This window comes from Nycticebus coucang, chromosome 15, assembly GCF_027406575.1.
Source record: "Nycticebus coucang isolate mNycCou1 chromosome 15, mNycCou1.pri, whole genome shotgun sequence".
NCBI lineage: Eukaryota > Metazoa > Chordata > Mammalia > Primates > Lorisidae > Nycticebus > Nycticebus coucang.
The window spans coordinates 50,799,654-50,816,996 of NC_069794.1; positions in this window are offsets into that span (position 1 = coordinate 50,799,654).

A 17,343-nucleotide genomic window follows, 5' to 3' on the forward strand; every position below is an offset into this window, starting at 1 on the left:
GTGAGACAGGAGATGTGGTTTGAAGTCTCTAAGTTTGGGGTTAATTTGTTTCACAGTAATGATAAGCAATACAGTGCCCCTCCCTCAAAACCTTGGCACAATCTCTCTTTAGATCTGGGTTGGGAGTCATGATGTATAACTTTCTTTAAAGTTGCTCTTAAAATGCTCCATCCTTACCCCTTATTCAAGGCCCTGAAACAGGCAGATTCGCCTTGCTTCTCTTCCTGCTGGTAAACTGCTTTCTCGTCCTAGTATGCAGCCTGGGCAGTTACAATGAGGCTTATGCCCTCTCTTGTCTTAATCCTGGAGTTTCAGCCCAATGTGCCCAACGTTTTCCTCTCCCAGGACCACACATGTCTTCACACTAATAGAACCTCATTCTTCCTGGACACTCTCCAACACGTTCCAATTTGCAGTGAGCATGTAGTTAATCACTTGTTTTATAAGTGCTGAGACTGGAATAGAATCAGGATAGCAGTAAGTAAGCTGTGGAATAGGCTTAATTGGGCTTTTTGTATGGGCAAGTGATGGTTCTCAAATAAGCATCTGATCAATCATCTGACCCATCAATCGTCACAGAGTGCTGCCCCAGCTACTTAGCATTCCCCTCAGCTGTCCCCCATGACCCTCCCTCACACCTCAGGGTCTAACCGTGCTGTATTCCTTGGCACTTTCTGGACTTGCCGGGATCTCTCCTGCCTGGTATCTTTGGCACATGATTCCCGCTTTTAAGGAATACTCATTTCTAGTTTTCTTCATGCTTTGAAACTTTATCCATACAGCCTCTTGACCTCTCTGGACAGGTCAGGGCTCCTCTCACTCTGTCCCTTCATAAACTCCCCACCAAGCTAGAGGCATATTATTGAATCTGGTCATTTATAAGGCATTTTTGTTGATTGCTGTGAAAAGAAAGGAACAGTTCCCTGGGCTGAGAAGAGGTCAGAGATTAGCAGCCTCATCCCGACGGGGTCCGAGGTAGGAGCTGTGCTCATGGATGAGAGTCAGGGTGAAGGACAAAACAGAAGGAGGTAAAGAAGGGCTTTGGGGTTACTTTTGTTCTACAAAATCCCCGTGGTCTGTCCTAGCTGATTGTTTGTAGTTTCTGTGTCCACATTTCCCTGTGGGATTACTGGTTAGAAAAGAATCTGGACTCCAGGACTCTCTGCTCCAGATATCTGTCTATTTCTCTATAAATGGAGACTGACAACCCACTTGAGGTGACTTTCTTCCTGTGGGAGGCTGTCTCTGGCTCCCAACTGAGTTGGCTATCTTCCTCAGGGCCCTCGTAAGATTCAGAGCTTGCATCTGATATAACACATTAGGCTTTAATTTTTCTTTAACTCACATGCTACTCTACCAGACAGGGAGTTTCTTTGGAACAGAAATGTAGACAGTTATCATTTCATTCCTCTCGTGTAACCTAGTAGTCACCTGGGGCTGCCTTCCCCTTCAGATCTAGTAAAAATTGCCATCCCATCCCGTGCTCACCTGTAGCCCTCCTTGCAATGTCCCACAGCTTCCTGGAAAGACTTTCTCTTTTGTTCCATATCTACTGACCAATCCATCTCCACCTTCACACTGGTTTCTACAAGAAATTCTACCACATTTTGCATTTTGTAATTTCCTATGGATTTTTATTCACATCAGGAAGCTTGGGGAGCATGGGAGTCTGTTCCAACATAGCCTTCTACTTACTTTCTGGTTCTATCAGCCTCTCCCACCCCTTGGTGTCCTTCCAGGGGACCCATCCTGCTAAGCAAAGCCCCAGGGACGTGAGTCTGGCCTTGGTCCCGGCATCATTACCACTACTACAGAGTTTTGGTTTACAAAGTTTTCTCCTCATTATTTTGTTTCAGATGGGACTTCTAGGATGATCTGGCACCATGTTGATAACAGTTTCCTTCTCTGTCAATCCCTCTCCTTCACCTATTCAAGCACCCTGCCCTCGACAACAAACCATCCCTTTTGTTTCCAAAGCCTGTTCTAGAATTGGACTGCCTCTGCCAAGCTTTCAGTGTATTGGCCTGTCCTCAAGTTTTGGTCTCTCTTCCCTCAGTTGAGCCTGCATTATTTACCACTGAACCCCTTCTTTGGGAAAATCCTAATTATTGACTGGGACAGCAAAGCATTTTTTGTTCCATAGATGCTTGTACTGAGCCTGAGGCAGCGTTTTTCTCTTGAATGTGCACGCAGGGAAGCAGATTAATCAAAAAGATCTTAAGCAGGCACTGTTTGTTTTGCATGAACAAACAGCAATTGCTCTTTGTTTAAATTTAATAGTTAAAAATGAACAGTTCTGGTGATAATTACCACACATTTATATTGGCATTTTACCTTTTAAGTTCCAGAAGAACAAGAGTTTAACTCAATTGAATCATATTTATCAAGTCAAAGGTTAAGTACTCCTGCCATTTAAAATTAGAGAAGGCAGTGAGTTACTAAGAAAATGCTCCGAATTAATAGTTGTGTATAATATACAAGTCATTTTAGGGGGGCGGGAGTGAAGAGAGAAATAAGAGGAACAGAAGATCAAAGGAAATAAGCATAACATTAGTCTACTAAATATTGAGGAAGGTACACAGAAAATCATCACTGCTGCTCACATTTGCATGTGCCGGCTTGGGTCATTGAACCAAGGAAACATGTTTGGCCTACTAGGTCCTACAGCTCACACCAGACACTGAAAACCACACCTCAGAACTGATCTTGCTGACACAGCATGTGCTACACTATAAGTGAGAACAGTGACATTTTCAATAGGAATATTGTTACTAATAATCTCATGGTTTATGAAATACATTACCGGCTTAAGGATCATGCTTAGTTTTTTTTAATGCTTAATTTTAATCCTATTTCTAACCAACACAAACAACAACTTTTCCTTTCTCATTGTGACAATCTATTTGCACCTGTCTTTAAAATGTGTCTTGCCAGTGCATAATATGCAGGTATAATATTTAAATTAAAACTCATCTGTGAGGGAGCTTCCTACCTGTTCATAGTAAATAATTCCAAATAGAAATATTTGAAAAGAGACAAAATTGTAAATTAGGAACAATTACCAATTGGAATTAGAATAGGTAACCTATGCTTATGAAAATGTGTCTATAGTTAATTTCACTTTAAAAAATTAGCATGATCTAAATTATGGAATTATTAGAACTAGGAGAACTTCACGGGTTACCAGCCTCTTTGCACTTTGCTTGTGAAGGTAACAAGAGGTTAATTACCTCCCTGAGACCACACAACTGGTGCTAGGGATAGAACTAATACAAAACGCTTTTTATTTCTAAATTAACATTCCTCCTACAACCTCAGTGTTCCAGTAGTAAATAAAATTAATTTGAAGTATTAAGCTTCATTGTATTTTAATAAATCAATTTTCTAAATAAAATTAAGATATCAATATTTCAACCAGTCAAACCACTGACTTTGTGTGAATATAGTTTCATGTTTATAGTATTTTGCATATTTAATATTCAACATGTTCTCTCCATAGGCCTAATTTTCAATTCCTACAATTATTCAAGGTTGGGAGAAGGATAAGACATAGACTTTCAATATTTGCATCTTTTATGCCAAATGAGAGTTTAAAAAATTAGTTTCAGTGAGGTTTTAATATTAAAGTATGACTTGAATTGTAAAATACATTAATAAGAAATATATATTCATTCTCAGATAAGTAAAATGCTTAATCCATTATTCCTAAACTGATTTTTTTTGTTGTCTTATAAGATTAGGTTGCTGATTCCATTTTATTAGAAAAATGCTTTTCAATGCTCGTTGAACAATACTTCATACAAATAATCTTTCTTGAGAATTTGAAATAAATCAGTGACTCTCTGACAATTAAAAATAGAAATAGCTATCACATATCACTGTATCAGATAAGTTGCTTCCAGCTACAAGTAACAGAAACCCTAAATTAAACCTACTAAACAACAAGGAAACATGTTAACTTGCTAACATAAAGTTTGGTTTGGTAGATTGGGCAACTCAACTATATCATCTAGGACTTTAGTTCTTTTAATCTCTACAGTAGCATCCGGAATGCCAGCTTCACTCTTTGTAATGTGGACCCTAGCTTTATCTCCATTTTACAGATTAGGAAACCTACAGTCTTAAAATCATACCCTCACTGTCACTTCATGGTCATAAAATGGCTGCCACTTACAATCAGAGCTATATTACTTATATCCAATGGGAGAGAGAGACACCAGTGCTTCTTGTTACTTTCTAATAAGAGAAAGAAAGAATTTTCACAAAAGCCTTTAACAGAGTTCTCCTTGGGCCTCAATCTTGAACCAAACACTGGCAAGGTGGAGTGGGATTATGTTATTCCATCAGACCCAACCCGGAGTCAGGGTCAGTCCAAAAATGCACTGGGGCTACTCATTGAGGAGGGGAGAATTTCAGAATTCAACTTCCTCACTGAAACGCTCTCTTGACTTCCAAAACATCACTCAAAAGTTTACCTTCCAGCTCTCTAGCTACCACCGCAAAGAATCCTTTGCAAGCAAATCCTCCTCTTCCCTCCCTCCAAATGTCGGAGTCACACATGCCTCAATCCCAGGTCCTCTTCTCTTTTCTTTTTCTAACCCTCACTCGAGGTTGTTTTACCCATAGCTTTAAACATCATATTAAACTGATAATCTCCTACCCAAAACTTGATCCTAAGCTCCAAATTCATAGAGTGAACTTTGTTCCACAGGCACATTCAGGAACTCAGATTTCTTTCCTGTTGTGTTTGCTCTTTCTCTTAGAACAAGGGTTCTCAAACTTGAGCATCAGAATCACTTTGAGGGTTTGTCAAAACACAACATCATTAAGCCCCATCCCCAGACTTTCTGCTTCAGTAGCTCCAGAAAGGAGCTCAAGAGTTGCCTTTCCTACAAAATTTTCAGTGATGCTGATGCTGATGATCTGGGACAACACTCTGAGAACAAGTAAAATACCTAGAGTATTGTCCTCATCTAAACATCCAAAGTTTAAATAGCCACAAAGAGAGTGCAGGTAAACATCCAGACAAGTTGCCACAAATAGGAAGACAGAGGTTAAGGAGGTAGGTACACCTGTTGGCCTGGAAGGATTGTACACCACTCCCACTGTTGTCCTATTGGGTCCTCCTTAATGAAGGGAGCTGGGAAATATTCATATAATGTAAATGGGTATCTCCTTACCCAGCTACTTTCCAGTGCTGTAAAAGAAGAGGAAAGTGGGCTTTTGTGAACAACTAGAAGTCTCCACCCCTCTCCAGTCTCACACCACCAACTTTTTAGCAGCCATACTTGCTTTCTTTCACTTTCTCCAGTACTAACCACCGTATTTGCTTCTACACACTTCTCCCTGCTCTGCACATGGCTAATTCATTCTCATTCTTTGGATTTAGTTTAAATGCTACCCCCACAGGTGTCTTTCCAGAAATATCCTGCCTCAAGTAGTTCCTTATTTAGAGCCTTTGTAATCACTAATCACAATGTATTTTTTTTTTATTTAATTTCTCTCCCTTGCTGGGAGTCAGCTTCATCAGGACAAGAACTCTGTCCCTTTTATTCATGGGTATGCTGCTCATCTGGGAAGAAAATTTTTGTTCTGGCAACTCAAAAATCATTTTTTTTTCCTTCTTTCTAATTAACAGAATGCCAATTTAATGTACATCTCAGGAAATTTCTTCTGAGAAATAAGATATAAAGGTGAAAAATATATAGCACCTTTTCATAAGTAAAATACCAAAGAAATTTAAGTAATAAAAACAATGAGAGGATTGGGCAATATTTCAGGACAAGAAAAGATATCTGATCTGGACTTTTAGGGAAAGGTTGAACTCAACATGTATAGATGGTCGGGGAAGCTGTGTGTTGTGGTGGCTGGAAGAGGGTGAAATGATACATATCTTAGATGTAATAAAGAAGGAGATAATGAAGGTGTCCTGGTTCAGTCATCCTGCTCTAGAAAAACACCACGGACTGGATAATTTATAAGTAAGAGAAACTTACAGAGGTGGGAAGTCCAAGATCAAGGCACCAGCAGGTTTGGTGTCTGGTGAGGGCATAATCTCTGCTTCCAAGATGGCACCTTGAACACAGCTCCTCTGAAGGGGAGGAACACTGTGTCCTCACATTGCAGAAGGGACAGGAGGGCACAAAGGGCCAAAGGCACTCTCTTCAACTTCTTTTATAAATTCACCTATCCAATTCAAGAGGGCATAGGCTTCACGATTTAATCATCTCCTAAAGGCCTCATTTCTTAATACTATCACACTGGAGATTCAGTTTCGACATAAGAATATAGGAGAACACACTCAGACCATAACAGCAGCAAAGCACAAGGCATGTTTGGGTACATTTACAGAGGAGGACAACAGAGATGAGAGGGGGACAATGAAAAGGCTAGATCATGGAGGAGTCTCAAACCCTGCCAAGGAAGATTAGAGCATTTCCAACAGGTAACAAGGTGACATAAAAGAGTTTTTGCAGAGCAAGACAGTGACATGACCAAAGTGTACCAGGTGCTGTTAACTGCCTTTCTGACAGCTGTTCCTTCTCTGAGTCTGCCTAATTTTAATGGATGATGACCACCAGCTCTGACAATGTACCAAAAGTCTGAGCAATGAGCTTTAAAATAAATCTACTGGGTGCTTCTGGAAAAACACCTTTAAAAATAAAGATAGCAGAAGGACAAAATCATCTTTCTACCATCTAGTTCCCCATGTGACCTCTTCTGTGACTTCTGTTGTGTAAGGATGTGGTCCTTAAGAACTTCAGCAGCAATTCTCCTGTGCTCTGAAGATTCAAAAGACTTGGGTCTTTGATGATATTATTGAACTGTTCAATCAATTCTGGGTCCACCTTCTCCCAGATGACCAATTAAGTAAACTGATATATTTTAGTTTAAGACACTATAGGTCAAGTTTTCTGTTATTTGTGACCACAACATTCTAACTGATGCTAAGAAGGATTTATAAGGGATCAATGTGGATAAATTGATGCAGTGATGAAAACAAAAGCAGGTGATAGAAAAACAATTTTTGACTACATCCCATGGGTAATTGCTAAATTAAGAAACACGCATATAACACTCACTATGTGTCAGACACAATGAAGCACTTTGTTCATTAAATCCTCACAAAACTTCTATGAGATAAGTACTATCATTATTCTCATATTTCTTTTATTTAAAAAAATATTTATTTATTTCTTTTATTAATTTGAGACAGAGTCTTACTATGCTGCCCAGGACAGAATGCCCTGGTATCACTAGCTCACAGCAATCTCAAATTCTTGGGATTCAGGTGATTCTCGTGCTTCAGCCTCCTGAGTAGGTACCTGCCACAATGCCTAATTTTTCTATTTTTGGTAGAGACAGGGTTTTACTTTTGCTCAGGCTTGTCTCCAACTCCTGAGCTCAAGGGATCCGCCCACTTTGGCCTCCCAGAGTGCTGAGATTACAGGTGTGAGCCACCACACCCAGCCTATTATCCTCATTTTTCAAATGAGAAAACTGAGTCATCGAAGACACAATTTGCCCTATGTCATAGAGCTGTTGGCTAGCCATTTAACCAGTGTCACTCTAGAGTCTAGTGTCCTAGCCATTAGGATGCATTCTAATTTAATATAAGCACTATCTTACTTCTACATAACATTTCTTCATGGAAAATACCATGGTTTTTGCCATTTTAAAGATGAGAAAACTGAAACAGAGAAGTAATTTAAGTCACATGTGTAACAGGAGATGGAGCAAAAACACCAAGCCCAGTTCCACCTGACTCCAAAATTCCAACCATGATGCCAAATTCCCAGTTAGAAGACTGATTCTGACCTCAGGGAAGAAGTCTCTGGATCAGGCTAGTGGCTTCAGAAATGTAAAGGAAGAAATGTATGCAAGACAAATTGTGAAGAAAGGTTAGATAAGAATCATGGATAGATTATATGTAAAGAGAAAAGATGAAAGGTGATTCTGTCTCTTCAAAGATAAACCAAAGCACAGGGATAGTGTATTTTTTTGTTGTTGTTGTAAAAAAAAGGAAGTCTAGAAAATGAATACTTTAAATTTATATTCCAAGGGAATACTTCAAAGTCCTTGTCAACATATCCAATAACTTGGGGTCAACTCAAAAACAAGTATTATGATTAACTATTACTTGTTTAAGTGGCGATTTCTATGCACACCTGAAAATATGGTTGAGAAGAAATTGGTAGGGACCTCTTCTCCATAATTCTTTTTTTTTTTTTTTTTTTTTGTTGGGGATTCATTGAGGGTACAATAAGCCAGGTTACACTGATTGCAATTGTTAGGTAAAGTCCCTCTTGCAATCATGTCTTGCCCCCATAAAGTGTGACACACACCAAGGCCCCACCCCCCTCCCTCCGTCCCTCTTTCTGCTTTCCCCCCCTCATAACCTTAATTGTCATTAATTGTCCTCATATCAAAATTAAGTACATAGGATTTATGCTTCTCCATTCTTGTGATGCTTTACTAAGAATAATGTCTTCCACTTCCTTTGAGATCCTTGAGGAAATTGTCTAAACACCACTCCTTTAATAACTTACCTTCTCCAGAAACAGGGTACCACTTCCTGTCCTTTCCTCCCAGACCTCTTCCACTGCCACACACAGTCTTCCTCAGGGCAGGACACCAGGAATCATTTGAGAACTTCATGGATTGTACTGTTGCAAACAGACTCTCATAACATACTCCCAGGATCGGGCGGCGCCTGTGGCTCAGTCGGTAAGGCGTCAGCCCCATATACCGAGGGTGACGGGTTCAAACCCGGCCCCGGCCAAACTGCAACCAAAAAATAGCCGGACATTGTGGCGGGCGCCTGTAGTCCCAGCTACTCGGGAGGCTGAGGCAGGAGAATCGCTTAAGCCCAGGAGTTGGAGGTTGCTGTGAGCCGTGTGAGGCCATGGCACTCTACCGAGGGCCATAAAAGTGAGACCCTGTCTCTACAAAAAAAAAGAAAAAAAACATACTCCCAGGATCTATTTTCTGCCCTTTCTTCTCAGGCTCCATCTGCACACTAGATCCAATTCTTTTTTTTTTTTTTGCAGTTTTGGCTGGGGCTGGGTTTGAACCCGCCACCTCTGGCATATAGGTCCTACTCCTTTGAGCCACAGGCACTGCCCCTAGTTCCAATTCTTAATTACTTCATTCTTTTCCCTTTTAGCACTTTCCTCCTATCCCTGGGCCAAGGCGAATGATTTTTCTTAGTTTCTTCGGTGACTGTAGAAGTTTTAGCTCTAGGTCAAGGCATTGGGTTTAGGATGAAATCGCTTTTTTCATCTCCACTTGAAACTCTACTTGGTGGCCTCCAGAAATTCAACTTAATTCATTCAATAAACTTCCATTAAACTTTGACTAAGTGCCAAGCGCCATGCTAGAAACTTAAGGTCTATGAGAGTGGTGCTTCTCAACTGTAATGTGCATTGGTAACACCAGGGCATCTTGTTAAATATGCACACGTGAATGCCATAGGGCTGGGGTAGGGTTTGAGCTTCTGATTTATAAGAGGATCCCTGGTGAGGTCCGTGCTTTTAGTCCCAGCACCACATTTTGAATAACAGTAGAGGAAGATGGGACTAGAAACAATTAAGTTCAAGAAAGACTTACAGAGGCTATGAGAAATAAATATGTGAGAACTGAGAATGGAAAGTAGGGGGTGTCCCAAATCTCTCTGGTCTGCACTAATTCCTTAGTAACCCCCTAGGCTGCTCCTGAATGATTTATGTATTTCTGGTCCTATTCTGAGCCACTGCCATCAACTTCCACTCTAAAAATTTGCTCAGCATCTACCAACTAATATTCTTCTCTCATGCCTACAGAAGCATCTCTCTGCTTTGCTATTTTCCTCCTATGTTCTGCTTAAACCTTCACAGAATTTCCTCCTCCTGTCCTCTAACATCTCACCCTTGGTCATCGGTCACCACTCAGAAAGTTCAATTTTCTAGGCATATGATGCTGAATTAAAATGACATAAATGGCTTCATCTTTGATAACTAGTAGTATATAAACATATACATTTTTGTGTTATTCTTTGCACATGAAAATAATAATGGGCAACACTTGGGGAACATAAAATATGCCAAGTGTTGCTATTTCATTCTAGCCTATGAGGTATTATAGCCTACGAGACTAATATTACCCCATTTTGCAATTCAATATAACTGAGACAGAGAGGTTTAGGACATGTTGCCATTAAGTGGGGGGCCATAATTTTGAACAAACAAGTTAGGCCTTCAGAGAATGGTGCCTTTTAAAGTAAAATGAGTTGTAGTACAACGTATTTATCTTCTGTGGTAAGATTGGGAATGTGTGTGTTAACCATTCCTGGGGCATAGGAAACCTCTTCCATGAAATAGGAGGAACTGGACATGTCCTCCTCTGGCTATGAGCAGAAGGGTATCTAAAATCATGCTATCAAACCTGTATAAATGGCTGTGCTTTGGTAACTTAGGTCCCTAAAAGAGTCACTTAAACTCTTCATTCAGCTCTGCCTTATGTAGATGAGAGATTCACTTTTATTTGATGCTTTAGGTTCTGATCAAGCCTCTCAGTCAAGTGTCTTGAAATGCAAATACAAATTTTGGTTTTATAAAATCATCTGGGTTTAGCAGTAAATCTGATCTCAATAGAGAATTGTATCACATTGGGTTCCTTTTATGCTGTCACTATAATTGAATTGCTTTTTCACCAGAAGGATTATTTTGAACTCATAGAAAACTTCTTAAAAAAAATAAATGACAATGAAAGCCAAAAGGACATTCAATATGAAACCAAATTATTATGGCATTAAAGGATCTAAGTTAAATCCATAAAGGCAAGAAAATTCAAAGCAAGGGTTCAGAAGTAAATTTCTCCAGTTCCATGCCTCACTGCATGTGCATGACCACTTCCTTAGACATATAGCAGGGAGTAGAGGCAATTAAATTATTTAACTGATGACAACTCCTATGGGACAGTAGATCAAAAAAGGAACTCAAAATATTATTAGTAATAGGAGCAAGACTATAAGGGAACAATCCAATTTTTTATTCCAAATGAAGACTTTCGTATTACTGTCCTCCCATCTTTTCTTTGCCATACTTCGTGGATGCTTCTTTCTTTCTTTCTTTCTTTCTTTCTTTCTTGCTTTCTTGCCATAAAAATGATACAAAAAAAAAAAGAGACAGAGACAGATTCTATTTCAAGTGCTATTATCATCCCTCTACCTCTCCTAGCCACTTCCCACCCCCAACCACCACTGCTCCATATATTTCATGTACTTGTCTTCATTTTCTATTATCGCTTCCTGACAAAAGAAAACTTTCTTTGTTCATTCTTCTTTGCCCCCTGCAAAGTCTCAAGTACAAATCCATTTCCTTTATTAGTGCCTTTGCCAGGTCTCTGTCCTAGCCTGACCATGATGTTTAGCTCTTCTCAACATACACGCTGAGGGGTGTTCTAATGTGGTAAGCAGGCGAGGACAGTGCTCCTGTGTCAGTAAGTAAGTAAGTAAGACCTTTTTTCTATTTCATCAGATTATCCAAAGGGCCTTGAACTTATCTGTAATGTGCTTCACGTGGGGCCTAAAGACAAATGTTTCCTGTATCTTCCTATAACAAAGTAAAGTAAATATTTAGGAATGGCTTTCATTCATAAGGGATAATTCTTTTCTGTAAATTACTATAGCCTCTGTCCTCTCCCCAGCTTCTTTCTATGACAACTACAGGTTGTCCCTGTCTTCAGTAGACTCTGATGAGCACAGAGAGCAGGTGTTCACCCACTTGGGAACAAGTCTCTCTCCTCTTATTGTTCAGTAGCATCTTCAGTTCAATCGTGCACAACTTTGCAATTCAGAGAATTAGGGAAAACTTTTTCCTCTTCTCCTTTTCCCTTTGGAACCAAAATGGTCTGAAATCTGGTAGCTCCCCTTGCACAATTTCAACTCAATGTATTAACCTTTTCTTTCTGGCTATCATCCATGATACATATGGGAAGGTGTAAAACATATTTGTTACGATGAAATTTAGCTACATGAACAGAACTATTCTGATTAATCTTTATGATGCTCAACTTTCAGCTCTATATCTCTTTCTTGCACTGTATTTCAACTTACTCACATGAACTGGTAGACTGCAATTCTGCATTTTTTCACAAGATGGCACTACAAGTTTCTGTATTAATTATCAAGCAGAGAAATGCAAAAGAATTCTAAAATTTATAGTTTAAATTACATAAATTGTAGTTGAATATTAAAAGAAAAATAATAGCACAAAAGCTATATGATGATCTAATTTTCTTTAAGATAGTTTCACTCCCTTTAAAAAAGTAATCAGTGAAAATTAAAATGACCTCAAGGAAATTTGTGCTTTTATTTCTTCCTTGTTTTTAATATCTATTAAATCAGGAAAACCTTTTCTCCTTTAGAATAACATGATACGATATTTCTACCGGTGCAGAGATGTTAGACCTCTATTTAGCTTCTACTTTCTTGATTTAATTTTTCTAATAATATAATAACTACTTACCTGGAAAAACAACCATTTCATTGTTGTTGACATGTAAAAGTGTCAGAACTTTTTATGAGAAATAAGAACTATGAATTCGAGTTGGGATCTTATGACATCTATGAGCATGACCCTATAAAGAGTAGACGTTTTTCAACATAAGATATATCAGTAATGAAATCAATAAAGAAAATAAGAGGAAAAGTAAAGGAAATGTGTAATTATTTAATTTTTTTTATGTCCAAGTCCTGAAATATGCTTTTCAAGTAACTCTGTAGTTAACATTTGTTGAGGTCTTACTCCATGCTAGCACTATGCTGGATCCTCTGCAGTAATGAACTCACTTAATTCTCAAAGCCCTACCTAGTGGTTAATATTAGTAAACACATTTTCATGGAAGACAATGACACTCAGCAAATCATTCATCCATTAATTTATTGCCTCAACACCTGATTACTGAGTGCCTACTATGTGACTTGAGTATTTAAGCGTGACAGTTGAAATTTAAAACCTAGAATCTGCTGAGACCAAAGCCCAAAACTTAATTACAGAACTGTAAAGAATAATTTCTCAGATAAGCCTAACAGGCAATTACATAGAGAAAAGGAGAAAAAAAAAAAATTCCACTACAAAATGAGTAAGAAAATTGACAGACAACCAAAACCAGAATTAGCTTCTTGCTCTAGCATTTTCTATAAGATTGATTTAAAGCTTCTTTATACAAGGTTCAACTTGGCCAAAATACGATGTAAATTTTCATTATACAACCATAACCATTTCTTAAACATCTAATCTGTACCAGAGTTAAAAAACAACAACAGGGGCGGCGCCTGTGGCTCAGTCGGTAGGGCGCCGGCCCCATATACCAAGGGTGGCGGGTTCAAACCCGGCCCCGGCCAAACTGCAACCAAAAAAAAAAAAAAAAAAAATATAGCCGGGCGTTGTGGCGGGCGCCTGTAGTCCCAGCTGCTCCGGAGGCTGAGGCAAGAGAATCGCTTAAGCCCAGGAGTTGGAGGTTGCTGTGAGCTGTGTGAGGCCATGGCACTCTACCGAGGGCCATAAAAGTGAGACTCTGTCTCTACAAAAAAAAAAAAAAAGAGTTGGAGGTTGCTGTGAGCCGTGTGACGCCACGGCACTCTACCCGAGGGTGGTACAGTGAGACTCTGTCTCTACAAAAAAAAAAAACAACAACAACAACAAAAAACACTTTTTGTTAAATAAGTGTTAAGTAAAAGATTGGTAAAGGACAAGTAAAGGAACATACAACTATTTTTTTTTTTTTTTTAAGAGACAGAGTCTCACTTTTGCCTTGGTGTCACAGCTCACAGCAACCTCCAACTCCTGGGCTTAAGCGATTCTCTTGCCTCAGCCTCCCGAGCAGCTGGGACTACAGGCGCCTGCCACAATGCCCGGCTATTTTTTTGTTGCAGTTTGGCGGGAGCTGGGTTCAAACCCACCACTCTTGATATATGGGGCCGGCACCCTACTCACTGAGCTACAGGCGCCACCAACTATTTACTTTTTTTATGTCTAGGCTCTGAAATATGCCTTTTGAGGAGTAACTTTATGGAATAATATTAATGATGATAATAAAAGCAAAAGTTTTCAGTTTAGATGGCAGGCTAAGCAGAAGGGGAATAACCTTTCTACTCTTTCAAAACAAACAAACAAAACACAGATATCTGGATAGAACATTAAAAATTATTTAAATAGTATGTAGCCAAACTCAATACTAGGAAAAAAATATCTTCAAGTTACATAAGTGGAAAAAGTCACAGAGTAAAAGGGAATTAAAAGCTGTACTACCGGGTGGCGCCTGTGGCTCAGTGAGTAGGGCACCGGCCCCATATGCCCAGGGTGGCGGGTTCAAACCCAGCCCCGGCCAAACTGCAACAACAAAAAAATAGCCAGGCATTGTGGCGGGGGCCTGTAGTCCCAGCTGCTTGGGAGGCTGAGGCCAGAGAATCACATAAGCCCAAGAGCTGGAGGTTGCTGTGAGCCATGTGACGCCACCGCACTCTACCGAGGGCAGTAAAGTGAGACTCTGTCTCTACAAAAAAAAAAAAAAAGCTGTACTACCCATGGGGTATAAGGATACCATAATCAGGCTCTAATACTTAGTAGAGGTAAGACTCAAGGTGCAGAGCTTGTACCCAGCAAGAACTAGATTCGCTGCCTAAAGTGGGAAATCGAGAAAGAATTTTCTCACCAAGAGTCCAGTGGACCCAGAGACAGTCACCTGGCTAGGGACGTGAAGGAGTCTACACAGAAAAGTCAAATTCCTGCTCAGGTAAAAAATATCTAAGTTTACACTGCCTATGTCATGCAGAAATCTCAAACTGTCTTGAACACTATAGTTCAGAACCTTAGTAAAGGCCATGAGAAAACATTCCTAAGGGCAGTCTCCAGAACCCTTGTAATACTTTTAGGAAATATAATTCTTACAATAGGTGAACTCATAAGCAGAAATTGTATGAGGAAGTTTAGTGGTAAACAAAGTGAAGAACTCACAACTGTGACAATACAGTAATCTAAATGGGACTTTAATAAACATGTCCAAAATGTAGACAGAATTTTTTTAATGATCACAACATTAAAGCTGAAAGAACTTGGACCATTTATAAACTACTGGAAGGAAACAACAAAGTCACTAAAAAAAAAAAAATCTCAATAGACTTATTAAATAGTGGTTTAGGGACAGCAGAAGGAAAAATAAGTGAATTGAAGATACGTCAATTAAAATAATCCAGAACACAGCACAGAGAAGTAATAAGATAGAAAATGTGAAAAAGGAGTTAATAAAAATAGAAAATAGAATGAAAAGATTTGGATTTGAAAAAAATGGCGAAGAGATTTCCAGAAGTGAATAAAGACATTAGACTTCGAAGCACAACAACAAAGACAAACAAAGCACACATTATTCTGAGCAAGATTAATAAAACAAATCTATTTTGCAGACACAAGGTAAAATTGTAGGATAAAATAATCAAACTTAGGAATCAGGAGAAAATCCTGGAAATAAGCAGAGAAAAGACAGATTAACTTCCAATATGAATAATCAATTTGAACACTGTATGTTTATGTCAGCAAGAGAAGATATGTTCATTTTCTTTTAAAGTGCTAAAAGACAATAAAATACTGAGCTAAATTTTAGAATAAAGTGAAGGCAAATTATAGATAAATCTTGATTTATTTATAACATTTAAAAGAAGCATAAATTTACCACCATTTCTCTTTTGCACAGCATAATTTTCTTTTAAATCAAAAATTGCTCAAAGGCTGGTTGAGGTGGCTCACACCTAGAATCGCAGCATTCTGGGAGGCTGAGGCAGGAGAATCACTTGCACCCAGGAGTTTGAAGTTGCTGTGAGTTTGGGTGATACCAGGGCACTCTTGCCTGGGCAATAGAGTGAGCAAGACTCTGTCTTAAAAAAAAAAAAAAAAAAAAAAATTGCTCAAAGTGGAGGGTAAAACTAATGAGTACAGTAAACCCCTCTTCTCTTTAAGGAAATTGTAACAGATCAAGTACTTGGGGAGCACGTCCTCTATTACTATCTGCACAACCAGAAGTGTTTAGTTGCCTTCCTAAGAAACTGCCTGTTATGTAAAAGAAAAGTAAATTTTGAGAAAAAGTAAATTTTTGTTTTCTTCAAAATGTCCACAATGAAGGTTTTCCTTCCATTATTTTAGGTATAGGTATAAACCCCAAACATTGCTTTTTCTCTAGTTGCCATGTCTGTCTTTGGGGCAGGAGCAGATTGAGGAATTATAACTTTGGGCCCTAGAAATTTGGGGCAAGCTAGTTCTTCTTAGCGTAGGTCTGTCCTGTGCCTTCCAGGGAGTTTAGCCCCTCTGGTCTCTACTTACCAATTACCAATAAATCTCTCACCCACACTAATGATTTTGACAACTGAAATTTCCCCACACTTTTGGAGGACCATTTTCACTTCACTGCAGAACTAATTCCTTTTCTTTTTCAGTTACCTTTAAAACTGCCACAAGCACAGTCCTTATCTAAAGACAGTTCTTATCACCTTCATTACCCATCCTCTTATCACCTAGCCATTGAAACAAAGCTGGCTCTAACCAGAACAGCAGTTTTGCCCTGATTGGTGCTGATTCTCAATTCCTATCCAGTTACAGACAATGCAATCTACAAAATATAATGTTCCACAGTGAATCAATCATATTTAAGTCAGTTCAGGTATGAAAACCCATGGGGCCTGTGCTCCTGAGTCCTCTGCCTTGTTTCTATTTCTCTGTCCATTGACAAATCCTGCAGCTTGTTGTAATTCTGAGCCCTGAGTATAAAGCCTTTCAACCTCTTACTCAGCTACCCTGTTTGCATCTAGAAATTCAACCTCAGATTTGTGTTGTGTGGAAGATATTAGGTCAGAAGTCTAGGGAAATCAGTAGTTAAGCCCATTTGAAAGTCTGAGAAAATTGAGAAGAGTAGCAGTACTTCCCTCCTGGAGACAGAGTGTTCTCAAAATCAGAAATAAGTCACAGCCAAGAAGGAGGGAAATGTTTCCTGTTTCCAAGTAAGGAAATCAGGGAGAAACTCAGAGTGTTCTCTTATTTTATTATTTGGATTTGGTGAAGATCTTCAAATAAAAAATAAGTCACATTCTTTTATAACAAAGTGTTTTCTTGATGGAGATAATTATTCTCTGCCATTAAAAGACAGAGTAACAAAACATAATTGGTAAAGACAGTTGACAACAAAGTGGTGAGGTGAGAGGGAGGTGATTTTAATGGACAGGGCCTTTTTGAGGGCTGTTGAGATGGAGCAGCCTTGTTGCATTGGAGGCAGAAACATGGAGGAACCCTCCAGAAATGCAGGGAGAGAAAGACTGCA